Below are 7,115 nucleotides of genomic sequence, written 5' to 3' on the forward strand. Positions count from 1 at the left end.
TAACTAATAAGTTAAATGAATCGTTACAAAAAAATCAAAATAAAGGAGGCAAGCATAATATCATAAACCACCAGAGAAGTGAGTGAAACGAAACCAAGCCTAAGCGGAGATGTCACGACCCAACCTCGTAGGCCGTGACTGGCGCCTTACTTGGGCACCCTGACATACCTATCCATATCATATCACATCCAAATAGCATATACGGCCATAAACACTATATGTCGTCTCAAACTATGTCAAACTGTATCGGACACATTTCAGCGCAAACATATACATATACTTATATCGAAAAGCCGGCAAGGCTATCAAATGTATCAAAAGCCGACAAGGCTATCAAAAGTATCAAAAGCCTACAAGGCTAACAGATGTATCAAAAGCCGACAAGGCTAACAGATGGCGCAACGGCCCAAAACATATACAAAGTGCACGCCGACAAGGCTGCCATAACGAATGGGATCATACCAAACACACCCGTACAAAAGTAGGCACACACACCCACAAATACGTCTACAGACCTCTAAACAGACCAAACGGATCATATGGCGGAACAGGGCCCCGCCGTACCCCTGAACAAATATATACATATGCATCAAACAAGTATATATACCAAAATGTAGGCTCCGGAATAAAAGGAGCACTCCAAACAGCAGAAGAGGGTGTCCTAAACTGGTGGATCACCAAACTGTGCGATGTACCTGCGGGCATGAAACGCAGCCCCCCGAAGAAAGGGGGTCAGTACGAAATATGTACTGAGTATGCAAAGCAGAAAATACAGAAACAAATCTGAGGCATAAACGAAATAGTAGTACAGAACATAAGTATAAATTTAACATATCAAAATGTTTACTTTAAAACATAAGTCATGCGTAGGGTACAGAAGAATATGGTCGCCCGCCCGTCGATGGCGCCATAACACAGCATAACACCAGAAAGTTTCAAATCTCCGTATCCCCGTCACATATCACCTCACAACATAACACCAAATATATGTGGAACCCGACCCTCTTTTGCGAGTAGCTCGGTGAACCATAAACACAGCATAACTCCGGAGTATATCAAAATACGCACGATAACATAACCGGCCCGGGAACCGGCGAAAGATACAACAGAACGCACGAGCAGAGTCATGAGTAACCATATGCATAAAATCATTATCATAGACTCAAATGCAATTAATATAGCCATACTTGCAAATCGAAGTAATAGTCATAACAAATTCTTTCAAAAGTTCTCCAAATTACATAAGGGAAGGTTGCGGGACCCACAGACGGGTATTGACCCGAGTCGGGCCCGCCTATGGAAAACATAATCATCATACGCCATACAAACTTCTACGAACATATCAAAGCAATCCGAGCCTTTCTGGGAAAGATATGGCGTTTCGTAGTTACGAAATTCTTTAAAACAACTTTTTTTTGTACAAAGTTTGGAAATCAATTCTTTCGAAAACATAAAGGTTCATATTTCATCACATCATACATAAGAATGCCAAGAAATAGATATAAAGATCATAGAGTACTCGGATTTCAAATCTTAGAATTTTCCTCAAGGCTCATAACCTAGCCTATTGAAAACTAAGGCATGCCAAAAGAAAGAAGGGTTGCGCTTTACATACCTCGAACGCACTTCCAAGATAGCCAATCTAAAGCTAATCCAAATCTACGCCTCGGGCTCCCCAAGGTCTACAATTACGCCAACGAATACCAATCATTAGCTAAGGGCACTTAAGCCATTCATTCCAAACTAATCATTAAATTCTACAGAAAATTCGGCAGCACTTCCCCTGTAAATAGGCCATCCCGAGAATTTATCTCGCTCAAAATCAACAACAACAACCACAATAACCAACCTAGTAACATTGATAACCAATTCGAAAGGCAAAATAATAATAGTAACTCTCTTTTACATCATTCAACAACTTTCATAAATTCAACTTGACGACTTACCTTCAAGCCAACATCGATGCTTATATATATTTAAATACTAACCCGAATCCATACCAACAATACTTAAAGACATTCTAAGCAATTCATACAACATTTCCAACAATCCAAAAATTTTCCCTTCCTTTCCACATAATGTAACTCTTCCATTCTAACTTCACACCATCCAACTAATATCAACATTTTTCCATATTCATTAACTAACTCAAGATTACCCAAACATATTTCAATAACATTTTAAACAATATCCAAGGATTCGAACCATTCCGCCCATTTCCATATTCCATTCGAAACTTCTACAATTGCAACGAAACTACCAAATCGCATTGTTTTCTTCCAAATTCATTAATAACAACCATAGTTCACATTTAGCATCTTACTTTCATAATTGCATAAAAATTATATAAAAATCACATAATTTCTCATAACAACATACAACCAATTTCAACACCAACTCAACTCGTTAACCCTTTATCTACGTCATCAATGTCACAACGACACCTCTAACAAGCTAAATAAATTTTTAATTCACCATTCTCTTTCATTACTATGGCTCACGGCCACACTCCTCTTCACACACCCACACGACCTCTATAAAGTTTCTAACCATTAAATTCCTTCATAATGCTACTAAAATCAATTCATCATTCTTACTCAAGACACCCCCTTACACGGCTCAATTTATAATTCAACATCAACATGCATAACCCGTTTGTATTCAACACACATCTACCAAGCTATACAAGTCTAAACTACCTCCAAAACATATAGAAAAGAATTAAATCTTACCTTAGAGACAAGCTCTAATTTTTCACCATGAAATGTCTTCAAGAAAGCCATAGCCGTGAGTTGCCATGGCTACCATGATCTCCATATTTTTCCTCCTCTTGATCTTCAAATTTCTCCAATTAATTGTGTAGAAGAGGGCAAAAATGGGCTGGCCGTGAACAGTGCCCATGAACAGTGCCGCCGCCCGTGAACAGTGGCGGCATGAACAGTGGCCGCCGTGAACAGTAGCCACCGTGACCTTCTCTCTCTTTAGGCTTGAGAGCTTCTCTCACTAACTCTACTTTGATGGATGAGTTTTGTGAATAATGGAGGAATATAAGTCATCTTATGCTTTATATAAGTAGCCCTTAACATTGACACATGTCCCACTAATTTACTTGGCTAACTTTAATTAATCAATTTTTGTGATAATCAAAGTTGAAAATTAAAAGCTCTTATTTCATGTCCGAAAATAATTCCTCCTTTAACTTGAGTCGATTTGCTTGCGGATAATTTGTCGTATAAATGTACGGGGTATAACAGGAGATCTCTGAAATAATATATATTCAAGGTTGATTACTCTTTTATTGGGTTCCCCAGCCTTTATCAATTATAGATGCTACTGTCTTATCGTGTCATTTGTCAAATTGGATGATATCTTATATCATATCAATAAAAATAATATTATCACGATAACAATTTAATTTAGAAAAAGATGAACTATAAAATTAAAATGAAGCTTTAGGAACCATTTATCATGGTTAGGAAGAAAACCCATGCTAATGACTCTTCACTATCCTCTCGTCATTTATTACAACTCCTTATTCTTGATTGCCTTCACAATTCTTCATCATTCTCATTGACATTAATTTTATAGGGTAAACATTAAATTCTATTGTAACTCCATGATCATATTAATTTTTATCAGAAAAATTGGATAAATAGACCAAAAAAAAAAAGATAAATATTATTACTGACAAGGGGGCACATCAACCTTGGCCATGGTAACAAATTGGTTTTGGGCTACAGGATTCGTTCTCAAAACTAACTTGGTTTGGCTATAAATTGCAAATAGTGCAGACGAAATTGAAACATCAAAGTGCCCTAGGTGATATTTCCATTTTTTTTTCTCCTTATAAGATCTGTCTTTGGTAATGAGACCTTCATACATGAATGTAACACTTTTCAAAAGAATTTTAAACGGTGTTCTATCAACCACAACACAGAGCCTTACCATCTAAGCAGCCTACTCTGTTTGCATGTTGATTCAGTGTTTAGGGACGGATCCACCATTATGGTATACTTTCGATACGGAGTATAAATTTATATAATAATTCACTAAAATTACAAAAAATATGAAAAGAACCTATTAACTTTAAAAATACAATGAGTTAATACGAAAAACCTTAAAAGACGGTACTCATAAAGTTAAAATACTGAATCCGCCTCTGCCAATGACAGAAGCAAAAGAAAACAAACTATTGCATTAAATGGAAATATGAAAAAGCTAAAAAGTTGTTGGCATAAAGACTGCTAGAATAGTTAAAGAAGAAAACTTACAATTTTATCAATGACTCCCACGCTTTTACCGGAACAACTTCCCTACAATTGTTTAATAGAGGCATTGGATTTCTAATGGAAGAGACGGTTGTTTATTTAATTAGGTTCTCTAATGCAAGTAATGATTTTTCTTTAATAATGGCTTTTAGGATTGTTTTTTCTTTTTCCAACATATCTTTTGGATTCCTAACATAAACTGAGTAAAAAGAAGTGGAAAAATAAGATAAAAAGCCAAATAAATGAGAAAAAACATAAATGTGAATGCTAGATTTCTAGTCATAGAGAGGCGTGTCATATCTTTCTCGAAAGCTTAATACACGACATCAACTGCCAAAAGAAAAAGGGAGATCATAAATACAATAGTAAAATTTTATTCAAGAAATTTTGATAATTTATTCAAGATCAGGACAAGACATATTACTTAATATTATAGAAAATACCTCCTGCTAAAGCCTCTTTTTATTTTTCACTTCCTATAACAAACCAAGAAAATTAAAAATTCATAATTTATGAAATGGTTGAAATTAAAAATACATTCTTTGCACCAAGTCTACACCAAAAATATCAAATCATGTACTCTTATATACATAATCCATGGCTGCTCCAGTTCTTTCTTTTTCACTTCCTAAAACAAACTAAGAAAACTGAGATTGTTAAAATTACCAAATACATTCTTTGCACTGATTCTGCACCAGAAACATTAATGCCTTTACTCTCATATGTTCATGGCTGCTTCTGATTCGTTGTCCATAATAATTTGGGTGTGCGCTGATCATTCTATTTCTCTCTTCCTTATATTTCTACTCTTTAATTACCAGCACTTAATTAGTGTCAGAATAAATATGTAAATGTTAGAAGATAATAGAGGCTTGAAAATTGAACTGATGTCTTTTTCTTTTCAATTGGTTAATTGCTTTGTACATTAATTGAATGATTTGAATGCAGGAAACTTTAATGCCTACTAAAATAAGATTAATAGGAAAATTTAGAAGAAAACCTCAAAAAATTGAGAAAAAAGATAAATAACTTTCCTTGCTTTTCAGAGGTGCCACATCACCTTTCTCATTCCTAGCTTTATATTATATATAGACTGTTCGTCAGAAACAAATTCACAAGTGTTTCCAGCACGAGTTGTCTTTATAAATCTGATGTCTGTGACACGTCACTCATCTGTTTGAGAGAAAAACAATTATTCCCGATGACGCAATGACTTACGTTACAACATTATTATCGCGTTGTACTTCACTCGTCTATGAAAAAGACAAAGGTATACAAAAAAAAAAAAAAAAAAAAAAGCACCGCCTTTAATTTTGCTTGAGGAAAAAGAAAAGAAAATTGAAGAAATTACTAACCAAAGCAGAGGGGCTTTCTTCCATATTTTCCGACACCAAATTTTTTGAGTAGCAGGTTCTTATTAAAAAATTTCACACGAGATCAACTTAGATTCTACTATACATACTATATAAACAGAAATGATTTTAGTTACAGATTAGAAGTTATATATTTTGTACGAAGACTTTTCCGAAGAAAAACCTGAAAAAATTGAGAAACCCGAGAAATCTGAAAGTTGAAAAACCCGATTTTGTTGGTTTGATTTGGTTTATAGATTTAAAAACCCGACACAATTGGTTTGATTTGGCATTTGAAAATTCGAACCAACCCAGTCCATGTACACCCCCAACTGTAAACATAGAAACACATTATTGTAGAGATTAAATAATCCTCAATTTAGTTAGATGTTATAAAGCCTTACCTGTGTTCTTCTGCAGTCCAAGGAATCCCTTTTCGCCGTTCTACCACTGCTTCTAATGATCTACTTTTACGACTGGAACATCTTTGCATTTTCCCATATTTGGTAAGGGGGCTTTTTCCAATTCAATGTCGCTGACATCTTCAACAAGGTGATTATAATGCTGAGTAATTTCTTGAAGAGATTTCTGGGGAACTGATCTTGTAATCTTCATCAGTAAATCGCTATCTCTAGAATAGACAGCTTGGATGTTCTCAAATGCTTTGTCTTCCTCCTTAGTCTAGGAGGAGCTACTGCATGTTCGGTCGGAGCTCATTTTGTTGGATCTGTGGAGAAAGGTTTAACAAAAAAGGGAAAGTTTCTGAAGAGTTTTCTCAGAGTGAACTTCTATATATGATTCTTTGTAGCCCCTCACACTTGGTTAACTGAAAGAATGGCAACAAGACTCCTACTTTTATAACTACAGTAGTGGGATATTAATAAGGGGAAGGGGCAGGTGGCACGATAAAACTGAGTGACCGATCAAAACGACTTTTGTTTCTAGGTGTTAAGTTGCACATACATCGAGGAAAACAACCAAATTGTCCACAAAAATATAATACTTCAATAAGACCACTGGCTAACTATGCAAGATTAATACAGTAACAAATGACTTTGTGGGGAAAAAGACTTTACTTTGGTGACTATTGTTACTATACTAATTTTTGAGCACGTGCCTTGCACGTGTATATCTTGTTGATTTATTTAATGATGTTTTTGACTCATTGTGAATGCAGTTACGTGGGTTGAAATTCGCAGGAGATGATAATTACTTCAACTAACACCTTTTTTAGACATCTAACTATTAAAGAGCAAATCTTCCTAGAGTATGATGCTACAAATATATTACATGGGGTAAAAGGCTAAAAACAATTAAAAGAAAAATAAAGTAAATAGCTACGTTGCAGCCTCCCCTTCTCTTTAAGGAGATTACTAAGAAGAAGATCCTTTGACGAATCCAAAAAAATTCATATTCAATTGTCTTAACATTGACTTCTAGAAAAACTGCTTGGGAGTAGTGAATTAATAAGTATCTCTGAGAATATTTGGAATCC

The 7,115-nt window shown here is 35.1% G+C and overlaps 1 long non-coding RNA gene across 1 annotated transcript; it reads right to left on the reverse strand.

The window, feature by feature from the left end:
• Positions 1-212: 212 nt before the first annotated feature.
• LOC132600698 (uncharacterized) lies at positions 213-6,575 on the reverse strand. The gene is made up of 3 exons (XR_009567286.1): positions 2,733-6,575; positions 1,616-1,682; positions 213-695 (listed from the first exon to the last, which is right to left on the reverse strand). It is a non-coding gene; the product is annotated as an uncharacterized LOC132600698 (long non-coding RNA).
• Between the last annotated feature and the right edge of the window lie 540 nt (positions 6,576-7,115).

This window comes from Lycium barbarum, chromosome 6 (genome assembly GCF_019175385.1).
Source record: "Lycium barbarum isolate Lr01 chromosome 6, ASM1917538v2, whole genome shotgun sequence".
Lineage (NCBI taxonomy): Eukaryota > Viridiplantae > Streptophyta > Magnoliopsida > Solanales > Solanaceae > Lycium > Lycium barbarum.